The sequence below is a fragment of the Euprymna scolopes genome, chromosome 12 (assembly GCF_053919585.1).
Source record: "Euprymna scolopes isolate OS-2025 chromosome 12, ASM5391958v1, whole genome shotgun sequence".
NCBI lineage: Eukaryota > Metazoa > Mollusca > Cephalopoda > Sepiida > Sepiolidae > Euprymna > Euprymna scolopes.
Window position 1 is genome coordinate 76454227 of NC_136493.1, and position 21558 is coordinate 76475784.

A 21558-nucleotide genomic window follows, 5' to 3' on the forward strand; every position below is an offset into this window, starting at 1 on the left:
AAACGAACGCACCGACTAGTATGTATTTATGTATACTAGATGAACATTCGACCAAAGACAGACAAAATTAATCCCTTCTATAGAATTGTTTTGTGCTCATTTTATATGCCTTCATGGAGATTAAAATCAAGATATATTTATAGTAAACGTCATTATTTAAATTATCATCAAAATTCATTACACGATTTTGATCCCAGAAAATGTCTAAAGTATAAGACTTAAGCAAAATGAAATCATCGAACAAACGAGTTAATCCTTCTATAATAATACTAATATTTCTCTAATAATACTTAATACATCTATACCCTTTTATGAAACTTAAAGTAAAACTATAATATTAGAAAAGCGTACGTCTAGTAGTATTAAGCCAATTTTTATCAAAATCCATTACATGTTTAAAATGGAAGACAAAGATTACGGCGCCTTAAAAGGAAATTACTTTTAACAAAATATTTCTTTACTGTCGATGAATAAGAATTTTAAAAATGAGATAACCTTTCCCTTTTTCGTTTCAGAAATAATAACAGCTTCCTAGTAAAAATCCGTCCATTCTGATTCGCTGAGTGCTGAATATTTTAGAATTCCGGAATTCGATTCCACTAAATAAACGAACACATAGTAACATTAAAACATGGCGCCACTAATAGCATAGCCACTATGTCTCTGAACAATATACTGAGAATGTGCCAAGCCGGATACAAGTTCTCTAACACGGAGGAAAAAATAGACCACCTGATGTACATGGACGATCTGAAACTTCTCGCAAGGGTCGAAAATGAACTAGAGACACTAATTAACACTACCAGGATCTTCAGCCAGGATATCCAAATGGAATTTGGTATGGAAAATGTGCACTACTAGTTATAAGAAAGGGAAAACTGGAGACGGCAAAATGCATGAAACTACTCAAGCAAACGGAGATGAGGGCCCTTGGGGAACAAAACGCCTATAAATACCTGGGAGTTCTGGAAGTAGACAACAACAAAGCAACAGAAATGAAAGAGAGAATTTGAAAACTAAACATACAGACTAAAAATACAGAAACGGCTACAGCTGTAAAACACAAAAGAACATCACGTGGAATCATGAAAACTGAAACAGTATAATTGTAAGGTATCCCCATGCGCTCCTGCGTTCCATCCACTTTTTTCATGAGTGTGTATGTCGCCATAAACTGACACCACACCAAACAAATAAAGAGGAGCATGGAGGATGGAAAGACCAAGAAAAGAAAGCACTAGCCAGACCTCCGTTGGTTGAGTGCAAAGAGGACTGGGGCATTGGGAAGGGTATTTGCCACCCAAATTCCAATGAAGATCAATGATCGTTACCAACGAGAAATCATTGGTAATTGGCTGTAGCGATAACGCAAATTCGTTTGCAAAAGTTTTCGAAAGAGGTGGAGAGTATTGGAAATCTGAGGAGAATTGTTGTCACTCAGACTCCACAGAACACCATAAGTTGTTACCAAAGCAAAATCCTTGATGATGGCCCGTGTGACTACTTCTAGTAAATAATAATAATAATAATAATAATAATAATAATAATAATAATAATAATAATAAGAATAAGAAGAAGAATGAGAATAATAATAGTAATGAGAATAAGAATAAGAATGAGAATAAGAATGGAGATGTAGATCGATAGTATCTATCTAGAACAGAAGATGGCAGTAGTTTACTTAGTGTTAAAGATGTGGTAAATATTAAAAAAAAGGAAGTCTAAATATGTTTCTGAAAGTAATGAAACTTTTCTTCCTAAAGTGAAAATCGAAAAGATATAAAGACCTGGTGCGAAAAAGAGTAAGAGGTTGGCAGCCCAGAAACAAGCTATTCGCACTAGGTTCATCAAGCACTACATCGACAAAATTGCAGAACCATGGATGTGCATATTGTATGATGAAAGGTAAAAAAATGAGCGCATATTATATCAGAATGTCATATGCTAGCTCAACGTAAATATAAAAAATGAAGACATAACACCGTTGCTCAGATTTTACACTGGAATATATGCAAACTATAAATTAGACCAAAATGAGATGTTGCATGAGTAAAACTAGAAGACGTAGAGAAAATTTTCTTTTTAACATACGCATGCAATCTCATAAGATTCTTAAAACAAGAGAACTTAATCATGGGCATAGCTTGCCCTTTCGATACCTGAGTACGATAGAAAGAACATGAGTGAATGAATATCAAGATCTGACATGGGAATTATTTAGATTATGGAAATGTAAAGAAAGCAAAGTGATTTCCATTATAATCGAAACGATTACGATCATAACGAGAAGCAAACATAAATGGCTTAATCAGATTGACGAGAAAATCTCTTATCAAATTTTGCAAGGTGCTTGCTTGTTAGGAACGGCGAAAATGTTTAGATACAGCTTGAAAATCTAAAGTCAAAGAATTGATCTGAAAAACTTAACTAAAAACATTCAAAAGTTGAAACTACTTTGAAATAATAATAATAATAATAATAATAATAACAACAACAAAATTGGAAGTCCTGTTTATTTCAGAAGAGATGTTGCGAGTTTGTGTCTGCTTTATCGTTATTTTCATGGAAAGTGTTCGACTGAGCTTCAATCTATGGTCCCACCTCGCCAAACTTTCACAAGAAACACTTGTCTAGCTGGAAACACTATCAGTAATTCCCCCCACTCTTTATCTGTGACTAAACCTAAACATAGATTCCATGATCAAAGCTTCTTTCTTAGAACTGCACGCCCGTGGAATTGTCTTCCGTTTTCCTACTTTCCAGCCGTCTATAATATGGTTGTCTTCAAGTCCAACGTGAACAAGTTTCTGATGAGCCGTTTCACTTAAGTTAACAAATTTACCGAACTTCGATTACTATCGATTACTATATTGTCCTTTTGACTACTGTACACTCTTTAACCCTTATCCTTGAGTGGCCTATCGGCTTTGTAAGTGGTGACGCCTATGTAAAAAAAAGTTTCCGATACGTAGCTATTCTATACAAGTCTTGGGTATGAAGCATTTTCAGTGGGTCACTGTTCTGTACAGGTTATAATTTTGCAAGCCACGATCCTTTTCGTGTTGGCATGAAAAGATTATGTGCTGGAATGCTAAAAAATTTAATTTTTATGGAACAATTCTGTTTTCTGATTAGTTGATAACAGAAAGTGAATTAATTTGACTCGTCAGTTCCACTCGGGAGCGTTTAGGAATAAAATCTCCCAACTATTTTATATAAAAATATTGCAACATGTTTATTACATTTAATAACGTCTTCCTCAAAAGAGATAAGATTCATACTAAGACCATTCTCCCTTAATCCTGGCTTCAAACCAGGAGCCCCAAAGAGAAAATATATGTGGTGCTTACAATAGCAGAGGTCGCCCAATACATCAGGGATTTCTAGGTGTTTTCAAATATACTTTCAGGTTATTATTATTATTATTATTATTATTATTATTATTATTATTATTATTATTATTATTATTAAATAAGCGTTTCTAACCGAAATTTGAATTTGAACATGAAATCCATGGTTAAACAAAAAATTGTCTTACACATATTCGGATGTTTTATGTTTTTGTCTTTGTGTACATATTTTCCGGCCAAAAGCGACAACAGCGGCGGAGTTTAAAAAATAGCAAACGAAACAAGTAAGAGTTTCTAACCGAAATTTTAATTTGAACGTGAAATTCATGGTTAAACGATGAATTGTCTTACACATTTTCGGATGTTTTATGTTTCTGTTTTTGTGTACATTTTTCTGGCCAAAAGCTACATCGACAGAGGAGTTAAAAAAAAAACGAACAAAGTAAGCTTTTCTAACTGAAATTATTATTATTATTATTATTATTATTATTATTATTATTATTATAAAGAAACAAAATTTACTTTATTGGTTATTACTATTATCACTAATATTATTACTAGTAGTAGTGGTGGTGGTGGTGGTGGTTAGTAGTGGGGGCATATATTTTTATTATTACTGTAGCTGTAATGGTAGGTGTTGTTTTTTGCTGTCATTGCTATTGTTGTTTTTGCTACCGATATAAGTGTTGCCATTATCATTGTAGATTTTATTTATATTGTTGTTGGTGGTGGTAATGCGAATAGTGGTGGTGATGGAGGAAAAAGGTCGGGAGGGGATTTTTGACCTTGGTCGGGAACCCTCCTAGAGATAATGTCTCGATAAAACTATCGGTGGTGGTGTAACCTTAAATTCACTAACCCCATTTATGGGAGAATGTCAAATCAAAATATTGAAAATAACGACGTGAATGAGGCTAGAACATCTTGTGAACCCACTGGTCAACAGGGTGGATCCTGTCGTCATCATACAACTATTCGAAATTCTGAGGATGTGGCTGGATATAGGGGGAGTGAGAATTGCCAGAGAGGGTCCCAAGACACGAAGGGAGTTGGAATAGGAAATGTAAAAAAAAAAGAGGACGGATGAGGAAAGAAGAGTACTGTGGGAATGCTTTATAAGAAGTGGAAGTACCAAATCTGGTGGATATATCCGAAAAGTGAAGGAAGAATGGGAATCGAGAGGAGGAGGAGGAGGAGGAGGAAGAGGAGGAGACAGAAGTGTCGCGAGTTTGGTATCCCAGTTAAAACAGATTAAAAATAACAACCTACTTTCAGTGATTGCAAGAGAAGAGATTGAATGGATGGTTAGGAATGAAATGAATAACGAAAGTAAAATTGATGAAACTAGCTCTGATGAAAGAACCGAGAGAGTGGAAGTGCAGAAGGGAAATGTAAACGATGATGGGAGGCGGACAGCTGAGGAGGTATGAAATCCTATGGTTAGGGGAAATAAAGAGGAAGAGTTTGAAGGATCTAAGGCAGATGAGATCATTGACTCTGAGAAAATGGAGCCAGTGAAAGGAGCAGATGTATGGAAAAGTGGTGATGAAGTTCGAACTTTGACTTCTGTAGAAAAAGAAGTACTTCAGAAGTTAAGAGAGGTTCTTCTTAGAGACGATATCACAAAGATTCCAAGTATGAAGAGTTGTGATAGGCAGAAGGTGAAAAACGAGGTAAAAATAATTCAAGGAGTAATTCACAACATCATAAGAAAGAATATATCGATTACGGAACTTAACAGGCTTCTATATGCAGCGTCATACGTCATTGCGAATCGTCTTGGTTTATTACAGAAGAAAAAGGGAGAAATAAAGGAATAGAATGCCACACTGGCAGAGGTGGCTTGAAGAAAGTATTAAACGGTGGCGGAAAGACATGGGCAGAATCGAAGAAATAAGAAAAGGAGTTAAACTAGGACAGAAAGTCAAGGACGAACTTGAAAGGAGGTATAGATTGCTGGAAAAAGGAACGATGAACGTTATAACAATGTTGAAAAAGAAGGTCCACACTGGTGGTATGAAAATTAGGAACTTTGTTGGAAAAAGTGTTGCATTTCGGCAGAACAACCTTTTCCGGAACAATCAGTCTCAGCTGTATAAAGAATTAAATGGTAGTAAACAGGCGGGAAATAACAACACACCAAATGCAAAAGATGCAAGGAAGTTCTGGAGTGGAATTTGGTCTGTCGAAGGGCGATATAATAAGAAGGCTAGCTGGTTGAGAGAGGTCAGAGAAAGACTATCAGAAATTCAACAGATGAAGAACGTTGAGATAACCATCGATGACGTTAAGGCTGGCGTACGAAGAATGACAAACTGGAAGGCACCTGGTCCAGATGTAAAAGGAACATATGCTAATAATTATAGACCAATTACATGTCTGCCATGGATGTGGAAACTGTTGACTGGAATATTTGCGGAGAAAATTTATGAACATCTAGAGAGTAATGGTGTTTTTCGTGACGAACAAAAGGGGTGCCGGAAAGGCTCGAGAGGTACTAAAGAGCAACTACTAATTGATAAAGCAATAATGCAGGGTGCGTAGAAGAAGAAGAAGAAGAAGAAGAAGAAGAAGAAGAAGAAGAAGAAGAAGAAGAAGAGGAGGAATCTGAGCGTAGCATGGATCGATTACAGAAAGGCTTATGACATGGTTCCTCATTCATGGATGCGTAAAACACTATTGATGATGAAGGTTGCTGAGAATGTGGTAAGGCTTTTGGAGACAAGTATGGCTCAATGGAAAACGGTGCTGACAGCTAACAGAGAGGAGATGGGGCGGGTTGGCATTAAACGTGGGATATTTCAAGGAGATTCGTTATCGCCACTTCTTTTTGTAATGATAATGATACCACTGAGCATCCTCTTGAAGAGAGAAAAACTGGGGTATAACTTTGGATCTGGTGACAGACGCCTCAATCATCTACTATTTATGGATGATTTGAAAATATTCGATAGAAATGAAAATGAAATGGAACGACTGGTAGAACTTGTGGGGACATATTCAGAAGACATTGGGATGGAGTTTGGGATTAGTAAATGTGCGGTGCTGGTGGTGGAAAGAGGAGTAAAGGTTCATTCGAATGGAATAGTGCTGTCAAATGGATAAATCATGAAAGAAATAGAAGATACAGGATATAAGTATTTAGGAGTGCTGGAGGATGTAGGCATCATGAACACAGAAATGAAGGAAAAAGTTAGGAAGGAGTATCTTAGAAGAGTGAAACTAATTGCAAAGTCGAAACTGTATGGAAGAAACCTAATGAAAGCAGTAAATGCATGGGCAGTCAGTGTTTTGAGATATAGTGCCGGAATTTTAGAATGGTCTGACAAGGATTTACATGCCATGGAAATCAAAACATGGAAAAATTTTAGCAATGTTTGGTATATTTCACATTCGAAGTAGCGTAGCAACTCTGTATCAAAAGAGGAAAGATGGTGGGAGAGGATTGAAAAGTGTAAAAGATTGTGTTAGAACCGAGAAGATGTCGTTGAAGGAGCATGTGGTTAGAAGTGAGGAGTGGATGCTTAAGGTTGTGGCCAATGAAGTGGAGGTATGTGAGACAAAAGCTGATTATGTGAAACGTATGGATAGAGAAAGGGCAGAGGAACTGGCTAGGAAGAAAATGCATGGAAGGTTCTTCCAGGATATAGCATAAGTGGCTGATGAATGATCATGGCAATGGCTTAGAGCTGGGTATCTGGCTAAGAGTACTGAAGCTTTTGTTTGTGCAGCATAAGAGCAGGCATTAAGGACACGATTGTTCAAAAAAGTGGTTCTAGGAGAGGAAGTTGCTGCAGAATGCCGAATTTGTGGTAAACCTCAGAGTCAATTGCGCACCTTGCAGCAGGGTGTAGTGGACTGGCCCAGAGAGAGTACGGCAAAAGACACGATCGCATGGGACTCCGGATATATTGGGATGTATGTAAGAGGGTTGGGGTGAAGTGTGCTGGAAAATGGTTTGAGGAAGTACCTGATGAAGTGAGAACAAACGAGGATGGCAAGGTAGAGGTATGGTGGGACAAAAGTGTCATTACGACAAAGCAATTGGAACATAATCGTCCGGATTTGGTCGTCATTGACAAGGTCTAAAAGAACTGGCAGATTGTAGACTTCTCAGTACCCTGGGACAGGAATGTGAGAGAGAAAGATAATGAGAACTGGCAGATTGTAGACTTCTCAGTACCCTGGAACAGGAATGTGAGAGAGAAGGATAATGAGAAATGGAGCAATTATGCTCCATTGGCCTTGAAGATAAGGCGTATACACTGGGTTAAAACACAAATAATCCCGGTCGTAGTTGGTACACTATGAGTAATATCAAGTCGTCTGGAAGGACAAGTGAAAAAACTACAAATCCCCGATGTTTTAGCCGGCCTTCAAACCTCTGCAGATATAGTTACCACCAGCATCCTTAGGAAAACCCTTGATCTTTGCAGCTCCTGGTTTGAAGCCGGAATCAAGGGAAATCCTCTGGAAATGAATTCTATCCTTTTCCAGAGAGACGTTCATGAACAAAATAATAATAATAATAATAATAATAATAATAATAATAATAATAATAATAATAATAATAATAAAAAGACGTTAAAAACGAATAAGACAAAGTCGATGAAGTATAAATAGATAAGAATGAAAAAGTAAAAAAAAAAAAACGATTATTTTAATTTATTAGAATCCAGCTGTTAATCTCGATTTCTCAATATAAAAAAGAGAAAACATACTCCATGCACTTTATTATTTGATTTTAGTAAAGGAAATGTTAGTTTTTAACGAGAAAAGTTTGGTTTAGAGAATAAATAAAAAATAAATTTAATGCAATAAATACTCAGAGAACTAATGCTATAATTACTATGGTACTGAAATACATATGTTTTGATTGCAGTAGCCGATAGATGATCTGTTTTCACGAACACTAATAAGCGATGCAGAATCCAGTTTTAACGTTCTATGTAATGAAGCAAAGTCAAAGAGGTTTATTCTGTTTAGAACTTCCATATTAAATTGCAATGAAAGATGAGTGAAAGAAAATCGCGCAATGTGTAAATATGTAGCATACATAGTTATTTACCTGCGGTTTCGGGCCCTGTCGGTGGGGCATTAGAATACGCCGACTGCCCTCCCCCGCAGAGGGTAAAAGTCCTTCAATGGGGGTCCTGGATATGACCTTAAACTATATCCAGTGGTGAGGCCCCAGCTTGTGGGGTTTGGGGAGTGTGGAGCCACCCTTTAATTACCATTGCTCCCAGGTCCACTCTGACCCGGACTGGTAGTACCTGTTAGGGTCCCAACTATGGGTTAAATAGAAACCGACGTGAAAACAACAAATATATTCTATCAAAAAAAATATTTCTTAAAAATCTTTGGATTCGGCATTAAATAACCTGAAAAGGGTTGATATGCCGTAAAACAAAAACAACCAACCAACCAACCTGCGGTTTCGATGAATAAATTATTTTAATTATCGTATTATATTCTAAAATAGAAATTAAACGTGTTTGGCTAAATGTATTTAAAATCGCCACTCGTGTTCGAAAATATGAAATTTCATGCAGTTGTTTCTAATACGATTGTGCAGAAGCGTACACGCGTATGAGTAGCGCCTACATGCCGTGTAAAGAGAACCAGGACCCTTTCGTTTATAAATCAAGTCTACTAATGAACTACACCCATCTTACCCCAAAATGACGATTTAGTTTCACCCAACAACTATGAAAAGAACAAGCCGATACGTGATTCGAGTGTGTGTGTGTGAAATACACTACTTTGCTAACGTGTCTCACGTTATTGCATTTTCGTGTCGAGCCGTGTCGATTCGGCAAGATTGCTAGGTCCTACTTGGACACGTGTGTGTCGATTCAACGATATTTGTTTGTGGTGTGGCGTGTCGATTCGACGGTGGTGTTCGGAATTGCGTGGACGAATTTGTTATATATATATATATATATAAGTAGGTTGTAGTTTGCTTGAAGCATTGTTGAAGAAAATTATAAGGTAAAATTAAAAGCCAAGAACAATGCGAGATTTTTTTTTTTTATATAGAGTAAAATTAAATGCAAACAAAAGAACTTTATTTATTTTTTTTTTCTTTTTCACACAAATTTTAACTCTAAACAACAGTAATTTTTTTTTCTGTTGTATTCAATGGTGATATAAATCTCAATATATTTCAGATTTATTAGTCCATTTTCAAGAGAAGACAGCGGAAGAGTGTTCAAAATTGGAAAAGTAGCCGCAGAGTTTGCCACGTGATACCGCGAAATATAGAACAAAAAATGACGTTAGGAGAACGTTAAAATAAATCAGTTGATGTTTGAAATACTTGTTGCGTTTGTGAATCAAGGGAGATGACTATTCAAGCAAGGTTTTTTTTTTTTTATTGTTTTCTTATGTTTTAAACTTATATTATAAAAGCGGAGCTCAATTCCAGTCTATTGTTTAGTGTGGGAGTATTTTTTGAAATAATTAAAGATTCGAGGATACGAAGTTGATCTACGTTTCTTGAAGAAGCAAGAATGTTGATGTGAAAATCTGGTTCTGAATTAATGCAAGTGCGAATATGTTTATAGAACGACGAAGCAGTAGTGTTTAAGTGCTCTTTAATGCGGTGATGAAGCAATCTGGTAGTGCTTCCGATGTAAGATGCACTGCATTTAGCGCATTGTAGGTCGTAAACAACGTGGTTCTTAAAGCATAAACCTGTGTGTGATATTGGGCAATTAGAGAGTGAACAAGGGGAAGGTGTATGCGATGGGTGTTTTCGGTTGAGCTGTTGTCTTAAAGTAGATCCAGTGTGGATGAGTTGAATGTTGAGCCCCTCGCTATATATAGAACACCCAGACTCTTCGGAATCCCTTTCTCTACTTGATTTTAAAATACAAATAAAAAAAAATGGTGCCATATGCACTGAATTCTACAGAAAACCCGCCAGCAAACGCCTCTTCGTACATTTCAAATCTGCGCTACCTCTCAAGGACAAACTAAACTACGCACATGCCGAAATCTCACGCATACAAGACAAATGCACTAACATCTCCGACAAACATACACACACTAACAATTTCCTACAGACCCTCTCACTAAACGGCTACCCTAATACGATCCTATCCTCACTTAAAAAGAAAAAACGCAACATCCGACCCTTCTCTAACAATTGTTTTCTAAAACTACCCTTCCTCAGTGACAAAATCTCATCTTCAATCCGAAAAGCCATCCGCAGCGAGGGGCTCAACATTCAACTCATCCACACTGGATCTACTTTAAGACAACAGCTCAACCGAAAACACCCATCGCATACACCTTCCCCTTGTTCACTCTCTAATTGCCCAATATCACACACAGGTTTATGCTTTAAGAACCACGTTGTTTACGACCTACAATGCGCTAAATGCAGTGCATCTTACATCGGAAGCACTACCAGATTGCTTCATCACCGCATTAAAGAGCACTTAAACACTACTGCTTCGTCGTTCTATAAACATATTCGCACTTGCATTAATTCAGAACCAGATTTTCACATCAACATTCTTGCTTCTTCAAGAAACGTAGGTCAACTTCGTATCCTCGGATCTTTAATTATTTCAAAAAATACTCCCACACTAAACAATAGACTGGAATTGAGCTCCGCTTTTATAATATAAGTTTAAAACATAAGAAAACAATAATAAAAAAAAACCTTGCTTGAATAGTCATCTCCCTTGATTCACAAACGCAACAAGTATTTCAAACATCAACTGATTTATTTTAACGTTCTCCTAACGTCATTTTTTGTTCTATATTTCGCGGTATCACGTGGCAAACTCTGCGGCTACTTTTCCAATTTTGAACACTCTTCCGCTGTCTTCTCTTGAAAATGGACTAATAAGTCTGAAATATATTGAGATTTATATCACCATTGAATACAACAGAAAAAAAATTACTGTTGTTTAGAGTTAAAATTTGTGTGAAAAAGAAAAAAAAAGAACTTTATTTCTTTTGTTTGCATTTAATTTTACTCTATATAAAAAAAAAAATCTCGCATTGTTCTTGGCTTTTAATTTTACCTTATAATTTTCTTCAACAATGCTTCAAGCAAACTACAACCTACTTATATCCCTCAGTCTCAGCCAGACAGAGTTTGCACTCATGAAGAGCATCTTCAAAACTACGGAAAAACGCGCTAGAGTCAACTGCCAAATCTACTTTTTGAAAAAATGCCGTAAAAACAAAATTATTCCTAACACAATCAGGAACATAAATCTGCCAACATGTTTCCGTTTTCTACACACTTCACGACAATTTATATATGACTATTGCTTCAAAATAATCATTAAGTAACACCACCGGACTCTACATGGCCATATTAATTCAGTCAAGAACCTCCGGAATTCACTCACTTCATCTACCCCTAACGGTCATTCGCTAAACAACATCCAATCTCTGATCGACCGCGCATACCATTCCAGCTTCAACAATGAACAGAAACGTCTCATACGCAAATTTACTTGGCTTAAACAGAAAACTAATAAACCGGTCTACAACAGACACATACATAATTCACAGGATTCTTCCACCGACAAGTCCCTTAAAGATCATCTTCTCGTAACTGACCTCACTAACTCTCTTTCCACAACTGAAACGGATCTCCTTTCACTTGGCCCTAAGTTTATCACCACAATGAAACTGACGGATAAAACTAAACTCAACATAGAAACGCAGTTCTGCAGAACTGCTTACCACCTCAAATGGCTGCACGCTTTTGCCCCGCACGATAACAAGGACACCCCCCTCAACCTCTCAGGTAATCACAACACCTCTTTTCCTGTTTTTCAGCTTGATCACCCTTTATACCCACCTCCTAATAATATTCCACTAGATCTAAAACTTTCAAGGTTAAAGCATAAAATCCTCAGAATACTTGAACGCGAACAACACCATATTACCCCCAATCTTACCAGGAACCAATACCTCACCCTTAAATCCCTTAAAGACAAAGATTTAGTTTACTTACCCTCTGATAAGGGCAGAGAATTTTGCGTTATATCACAGGAATCTTATAACAACCTTGCTATAGAGCATCTTTCCAATACCGACCTTTACACCCCAGCACATAATATCACTGCTGCTCGTATTGAGAACAACATTAACAAGACATGGTCTCAAATTTGTTTTAAAAGAAATCTCCCAAAACAACACAGACTAAATTTTATTACTAAATACAGCAAATTACCTACCTTTTATCACCTTATTAAAACCCACAAAAATAGCACACACACACAGATCAGACCCATTGTTTCAAGCGTTAACGGTCCCCTTTATAAAATCTCTTGGTTAATATCCCGCCTACTTAAACCTCTACTCTCTACCTTCCCAGCCCATGTTAGTAGTTCCAACCAAGTAATTAACAGACTCAACGATCTACCACACCATCTACTCAAACTATACAGATACCCATTTAGCCTAGACGTCGTTTCTTTATACACCTCCATTCCTGCACATCCAGCCATTAATCTCATGGCAGACATTATAGCATCTAAAAACCCACAATGCTTCGGAATTACTCCAGGAGATCTCTTACAACTCCTCCGTATTATAGTAGACAACACTTACTTTACTTTCCTACAAAACACGTTCAAACAAGTATCTGGACTACCCATGGGCTCCAGTCTATCCGGTATTCTTGCCATTGCTTATATGGACAAACTCGAAAGACACACCCTTAGTACCTGCTATTCTTATCTCCTTTTTACTAGATATATCGATGACATTTTAATTATCACATACTCCCGCGAAGAAGCTATTAACATTTTCCACAAATTCAATAACGCCGACCCAAACTTAAAATTTACAATAGAACACCCAGACTCTTCGGAATCCCTTTCTCTACTTGATTTTAAAATACAAATAAAAAAAAATGGTGCCATATGCACTGAATTCTACAGAAAACCCGCCAGCAAACGCCTCTTCGTACATTTCAAATCTGCGCTACCTCTCAAGGACAAACTAAACTACGCACATGCCGAAATCTCACGCATACAAGACAAATGCACTAACATCTCCGACAAACATACACACACTAACAATTTCCTACAGACCCTCTCACTAAACGGCTACCCTAATACGATCCTATCCTCACTTAAAAAGAAAAAACGCAACATCCGACCCTTCTCTAACAATTGTTTTCTAAAACTACCCTTCCTCAGAGACAAAATCTCATCTTCAATCCGAAAAGCCATCCGCAGCGAGGGGCTCAACATTCAACTCATCCACACTGGATCTACTTTAAGACAACAGCTCAACCGAAAACACCCATCGCATACACCTTCCCCTTGTTCACTCTCTAATTGCCCAATATCACACACAGGTTTATGCTTTAAGAACCACGTTGTTTACGACCTACAATGCGCTAAATGCAGTGCATCTTACATCGGAAGCACTACCAGATTGCTTCATCACCGCATTAAAGAGCACTTAAACACTACTGCTTCGTCGTTCTATAAACATATTCGCACTTGCATTAATTCAGAACCAGATTTTCACATCAACATTCTTGCTTCTTCAAGAAACGTAGGTCAACTTCGTATCCTCGGATCTTTAATTATTTCAAAAAATACTCCCACACTAAACAATAGACTGGAATTGAGCTCCGCTTTTATAATATAAGTTTAAAACATAAGAAAACAATAATAAAAAAAAACCTTGCTTGAATAGTCATCTCCCTTGATTCACAAACGCAACAAGTATTTCAAACATCAACTGATTTATTTTAACGTTCTCCTAACGTCATTTTTTGTTCTATATTTCGCGGTATCACGTGGCAAACTCTGCGGCTACTTTTCCAATTTTGAACACTCTTCCGCTGTCTTCTCTTGAAAATGGACTAATAAGTCTGAAATATATTGAGATTTATATCACCATTGAATACAACAGAAAAAAAATTACTGTTGTTTAGAGTTAAAATTTGTGTGAAAAAGAAAAAAAAAGAACTTTATTTCTTTTGTTTGCATTTAATTTTACTCTATATAAAAAAAAAAATCTCGCATTGTTCTTGGCTTTTAATTTTACCTTATAATTTTCTTCAACAATGCTTCAAGCAAACTACAACCTACTTATATCCCTCAGTCTCAGCCAGACAGAGTTTGCACTCATGAAGAGCATCTTCAAAACTACGGAAAAACGCGCTAGAGTCAACTGCCAAATCTACTTTTTGAAAAAATGCCGTAAAAACAAAATTATTCCTAACACAATCAGGAACATAAATCTGCCAACATGTTTCCGTTTTCTACACACTTCACGACAATTTATATATGACTATTGCTTCAAAATAATCATTAAGTAACACCACCGGACTCTACATGGCCATATTAATTCAGTCAAGAACCTCCGGAATTCACTCACTTCATCTACCCCTAACGGTCATTCGCTAAACAACATCCAATCTCTGATCGACCGCGCATACCATTCCAGCTTCAACAATGAACAGAAACGTCTCATACGCAAATTTACTTGGCTTAAACAGAAAACTAATAAACCGGTCTACAACAGACACATACATAATTCACAGGATTCTTCCACCGACAAGTCCCTTAAAGATCATCTTCTCGTAACTGACCTCACTAACTCTCTTTCCACAACTGAAACGGATCTCCTTTCACTTGGCCCTAAGTTTATCACCACAATGAAACTGACGGATAAAACTAAACTCAACATAGAAACGCAGTTCTGCAGAACTGCTTACCACCTCAAATGGCTGCACGCTTTTGCCCCGCACGATAACAAGGACACCCCCCTCAACCTCTCAGGTAATCACAACACCTCTTTTCCTGTTTTTCAGCTTGATCACCCTTTATACCCACCTCCTAATAATATTCCACTAGATCTAAAACTTTCAAGGTTAAAGCATAAAATCCTCAGAATACTTGAACGCGAACAACACCATATTACCCCCAATCTTACCAGGAACCAATACCTCACCCTTAAATCCCTTAAAGACAAAGATTTAGTTTACTTACCCTCTGATAAGGGCAGAGAATTTTGCGTTATATCACAGGAATCTTATAACAACCTTGCTATAGAGCATCTTTCCAATACCGACCTTTACACCCCAGCACATAATATCACTGCTGCTCGTATTGAGAACAACATTAACAAGACATGGTCTCAAATTTGTTTTAAAAGAAATCTCCCAAAACAACACAGACTAAATTTTATTACTAAATACAGCAAATTACCTACCTTTTATCACCTTATTAAAACCCACAAAAATAGCACACACACACAGATCAGACCCATTGTTTCAAGCGTTAACGGTCCCCTTTATAAAATCTCTTGGTTAATATCCCGCCTACTTAAACCTCTACTCTCTACCTTCCCAGCCCATGTTAGTAGTTCCAACCAAGTAATTAACAGACTCAACGATCTACCACACCATCTACTCAAACTATACAGATACCCATTTAGCCTAGACGTCGTTTCTTTATACACCTCCATTCCTGCACATCCAGCCATTAATCTCATGGCAGACATTATAGCATCTAAAAACCCACAATGCTTCGGAATTACTCCAGGAGATCTCTTACAACTCCTCCGTATTATAGTAGACAACACTTACTTTACTTTCCTACAAAACACGTTCAAACAAGTATCTGGACTACCCATGGGCTCCAGTCTATCCGGTATTCTTGCCATTGCTTATATGGACAAACTCGAAAGACACACCCTTAGTACCTGCTATTCTTATCTCCTTTTTACTAGATATATCGATGACATTTTAATTATCACATACTCCCGCGAAGAAGCTATTAACATTTTCCACAAATTCAATAACGCCGACCCAAACTTAAAATTTACTATAGAACACCCAGACTCTTCGGAATCCCTTTCTCTACTTGATTTTAAAATACAAATAAAAAAAAATGGTGCCATATGCACTGAATTCTACAGAAAACCCGCCAGCAAACGCCTCTTCGTACATTTCAAATCTGCGCTACCTCTCAAGGACAAACTAAACTACGCACATGCCGAAATCTCACGCATACAAGACAAATGCACTAACATCTCCGACAAACATACACACACTAACAATTTCCTACAGACCCTCTCACTAAACGGCTACCCTAATACGATCCTATCCTCACTTAAAAAGAAAAAACGCAACATCCGACCCTTCTCTAACAATTGTTTTCTAAAACTACCCTTCCTCAGAGACAAAATCTCATCTTCAATCCGAAAAGCCATCCGCAGCGAGGGGCTCAACATTCAACTCATCCACACTGGATCTACTTTAAGACAACAGCTCAACCGAAAACACCCATCGCATACACCTTCCCCTTGTTCACTCTCTAATTGCCCAATATCACACACAGGTTTATGCTTTAAGAACCACGTTGTTTACGACCTACAATGCGCTAAATGCAGTGCATCTTACATCGGAAGCACTACCAGATTGCTTCATCACCGCATTAAAGAGCACTTAAACACTACTGCTTCGTCGTTCTATAAACATATTCGAACTTGCATTAATTCAGAACCAGATTTTCACATCAACATTCTTGCTTCTTCAAGAAACGTAGGTCAACTTCGTATCCTCGAATCTTTAATTATTTCAAAAAATACTCCCACACTAAACAATAGACTGGAATTGAGCTCCGCTTTTATAATATAAGTTTAAAACATAAGAAAACAATAAAAAAAAAAAAAACCTTGCTTGAATAGTCATCTCCCTTGATTCACAAACGCAACAAGTATTTCAAACATCAACTGATTTATTTTAACGTTCTCCTAACGTCATTTTTTGTTCTATATTTCGCGGTATCACGTGGCAAACTCTGCGGCTACTTTTCCAATTTTGAACACTCTTCCGCTGTCTTCTCTTGAAAATGGACTAATAAGTCTGAAATATATTGAGATTTATATCACCATTGAATACAACAGAAAAAAAATTACTGTTGTTTAGAGTTAAAATTTGTGTGAAAAAGAAAAAAAAGAACTTTATTTCTTTTGTTTGCATTTAATTTTACTCTATATAAAAAAAAAAATCTCGCATTGTTCTTGGCTTTTAATTTTACTTTATATATATATATATATATATATATATATATATATATATATATATATATATATATATATATATATAAAGTTATGAAATATAGATGGCAATTAATCCACACAATATTCCGTGTTTCATCCACGCTAGGATTCGTCAGGATATGTATAGATATATATAGATATATTCTGACGCTCTCTCTCTCTCTCTCTCTCTCTCTCTCTCTCTCTCTCTCCCTCGTGTAGCGAGAAGCTATTCCGGCCATCATGGCCTTCGATCCAAACTCATACCTGTATTTGATGGCAGTGAACCCGGACAGTCAGTAGTGGAGTGGTTGAAGAAAGCTGAACTAATATGTCAGCTGAGTGGGGTGAAGCGCATCGAGTGCGTCATTCCGATGCGCTTGTTAGGCGGCGCGTATGCTGTGTACCAGCAATTAAGTGACAAAAAGCGTACCTATTTTGAGCGTATAAAGAAAACACTGTTAACAGCGTTTGCTTTGGATCCCTTCGCTGCATGGAAGCAGTTTGCAGCACACCGCCTCCAACCAAGTGAAACAGTCGACGTATTTTTGGCAGAACTAGGTAGGCTTGTGGTCCTGTTTTGGCAGCGTATCGGATCAGTACGTTCAATGTGCATTCATTGCTGGATTGCCGGAGCATGCGGAAGACTTGTTACGAGCATCCTCCCAGATGGAATACCTAGATCTATCACACGTGCTGGCTTGCACTTGTGCCATTTTAAAGAACTGCACGGGAGTTCCACAGCAAGCTGCATTAGCTGCACGGTCAACACAAATTACACCTAAGGAGGCGGACATTTCACGGTGGTGTTACAAGTGTAATGGACTCAATCATAGAGCAAGTGATTGCCTATTGGATAGTGCGACGGGAAGATATGTTAGTGTCAAACCTTGACAACCTATCACGTGTTACCGATATAAGAAGCGAGGGCACATTGCTAAATTTTGTCCGGGAAACGAGCAAGCGGACAAGAATTAAGCGCCAATCTCATCCTGCAAATTGGTGTAAATGGCGCATTGCCGGTTATCACTGTTCACATCCATGGACTACCGCGTACAGCTCTAGTGGATACTGGATGCACACAGCTACTGGTCCGCAAGTCATATTGCAAGGAATGGACGAGGAAAGTGACCCCGGTGCTCACAGCAGATGGAAGCACAGCTGCTGTGGAATATGAATGGTTCAAGTGAACCTTGGTGTAATGCGGAGCATTAGTATAGAAGTCTTAGTTGTGGATGGACACTTGCTGGGATTTGATTTATTGCTTGGACTGGACGCAATCAAGCGACTGGAAGGAGTAGATGTGTAGTGACGGTGAGGTGACCTTCCCATATTTCAGCAAGACCAATTTTGCTGCTACCACCATCACCGAACCTGACTTCTCCGCAGAGTATGAACAGAACACTCGAAAGTGGACCACATCGTGGAAATGGGCTGGCGACCAACCTACACTTATGTTGAGAAATAGAGTTGCAGAGTATCCATCCGCAACACCAGTTCGTGAGGAATATGATCGCGAACTGCAGATGTGGATTAATAATGGTTGGCTGCTACCATATACTGAGGACGAACTTGGACCCTCAAAAGTATAGGGGATTTTAATCTCCCCAATGGGGAGCAGTATCGCTCCTCTAGACGGGCACGTCATATATGATCACGAACAGCAGATATTGATTGGTAATGGTTGGTTACTACCATATCCTGAGGATGAACTTGGACCCCCAAAAGTCTAATTCCCCTCATGGCTGTTGTCCAGGAGAACAGACAGCAAGTGCGACCCGTTATGGATTATCGGAAGCTAACTAAGTATGTGGACGTTCCTATGGCTCACGCGGATGTTTGCTTACAAAAATGAGGGAATGGCGACAACAGGGACCAAACATTGCACTGTTGGATCTATGCCGAGCCTATTTGCAAGTACATGTTGACAAATCTCTGTGGCCGTTCCAAACAGTAGAGATCAAGGGACAGCAATATTGTCTCGTCCGCGTCGGATTTGGGATTAACGTTGCCCTTTAATAATGCAGGCCATTGTCAATACTGTCAGGATAAGACTATAAACGCGGCTATGTATTCGTATATTGACGACATTTTTGTGAATGAAAGTATGTGTTCTGCGACTCGTCTCAAGAAACATTTGGAGAAGTTTGAGGAAAGCAATGGTTCCATGGCAGAGGACGTAAGCTGCCCCTGAGCAGTGCATGAAGACAAACACATAAATTTTGCTGAGCTTGATGCTGTGCTGCGAGGCGTCAACCTTGCATTACAGTGGAAAACTGAAACAAAAATGTAGTAGGCAAAAAATAAATAAATAAATAAATGTTCTGTCAGCAACAGTACAACTTCAAAATAGTCAATATCGCCCACCTCCAGAAGAGAGGGAATTCCTGTCCGTGATAACCGTGGTAAAAGAAGACACACTCCAATCGCCAGAAACACCCACACACACAGTTTGCAGGACACTGCCGACTCGTCTCTAGCCTCCTGCTTTTATAGTGGCCGGGAATTATCCATTTGCATAATCACATGAGACAGAAACGTGATTTTCCGAGAGTTGCATGGGGTAAATGCTAATAAAAACCCCCGGACGCCATCTTGGAATTCTCTTTTTCCCCCCAACTGGTGACACAACAGACATACCCGAGGTAAGCTCTTTTTCACCTCATTTTAGTTATTGCTGCTTCTGCTACACTCCCCCCTGATCTCATGATCACAAATGGGGCAGGGGGGCAGTCGTCTCTGTCTGGTACTTCTCCGAAGAACCGGAGGCAGCACTTCCTCCCTGCCATCCTCCTCATCGCCATTATTGCCACCAGTCTGCTCCATAGGCGGTGTTTCACAATCAGCGCAGGGGGGGGGGGGCAGTATTCGTTTCTGTCAGGTACTCCTTCGTAGAGGCAAGACGGGTGGTCCTTCCTCCGCTTCTTCAGTATATACATTATATGGCTCAAAATCCTCTTCGTCGTCCTGCATCATACTCTCTGTCTTTTCAGAAGACATCATACTGTCTGAGTCTCCCTCTTCCTCCGATGTAACAACATAATGGCGAGGGCGCAAATCCTTCACGTGACGAGGCACACCGTCCACAAAAATTGACTGAGGGCTGATCACCTTGGTCACCTCACCCTTGCCGAACCTCGTGGTACATCGATTTTGCGGTCTTCTGACCCATACGCGATCTCCAACCTGGTAAAAGCTGTTCTTGGGACCTGGGGACGCAGTTGCGAGATTCGTCTCCTTTACTCGAACTTCGTATTGATAAATCCTATTGGCAGGCGCAGTGGAGGGAGATGTGTCGTCTCTTGGTGTGATGTTATACCAGTAGACAGCCTCCTGTATGGGACAACACATTCTAGCCGTTATTCGTTTCACTGTACGATGACATCGCTCCGCTATGCCATTCCCGGCTGGAGCGTATGCACAGCGGAATCGCAAGTGAACTCCCCATTTACATGCAAATGCTTGGAACATATTGCTGCAGAAAGCTGTGTCATTGTCTAAAAGGAGTTCATGCGGCGCGCCACGCTCGAGGAACACTGCCTCCAACTGATGAATCACGCTTGCCGAGTCCTGCCTTGCCAATTTCCTCCAAATGGAGAAACGCGATGGACCACAGTCTGTTAAAGTTAAAAAATGGAAGGTGCCATAATGCGTGATATCCATTCCAATTCTCTGCCAATTCTCGTTAACTTCCAGCTTTCTCTTTTCCCACCTGACTGGCGCTGGGTCAATGGACTGGCATTCCTCGCATTTCTGTATGACCGTTCTGACAGTTGCTTTTGTCGTGGTTGGACATCTTCTCCTGACAAAGTAGGTAGTGCGTCGCACCCCCGGATGTCCACTATCTTTGTGAATAGCCATGATTTGACTCTCATCCAGCTCGTCTGTGTGGACCGCGCCTATCACTGGGTCAAGACCGTTTTTCTTTTTCATTGCCTCAAACCACCGCTGTGGCACTCGTGTCAGTCGGTCAGCAATGTTTCGTGCTGATGGAACCAGCGTCACATCCACTGTCAGCCCGTACTCTTTCACGAGCTCCTTAAGAGTGCTTAATCGCCTCCTAATAAGCATCTCGCTTGCTGCTTTGGTGCGTACTCGCGCCTTTCCAGTTAGCGTGTCCGAGACCCAATGGTATACGCAAACAGAATCTGTCTTTATGTGTAGC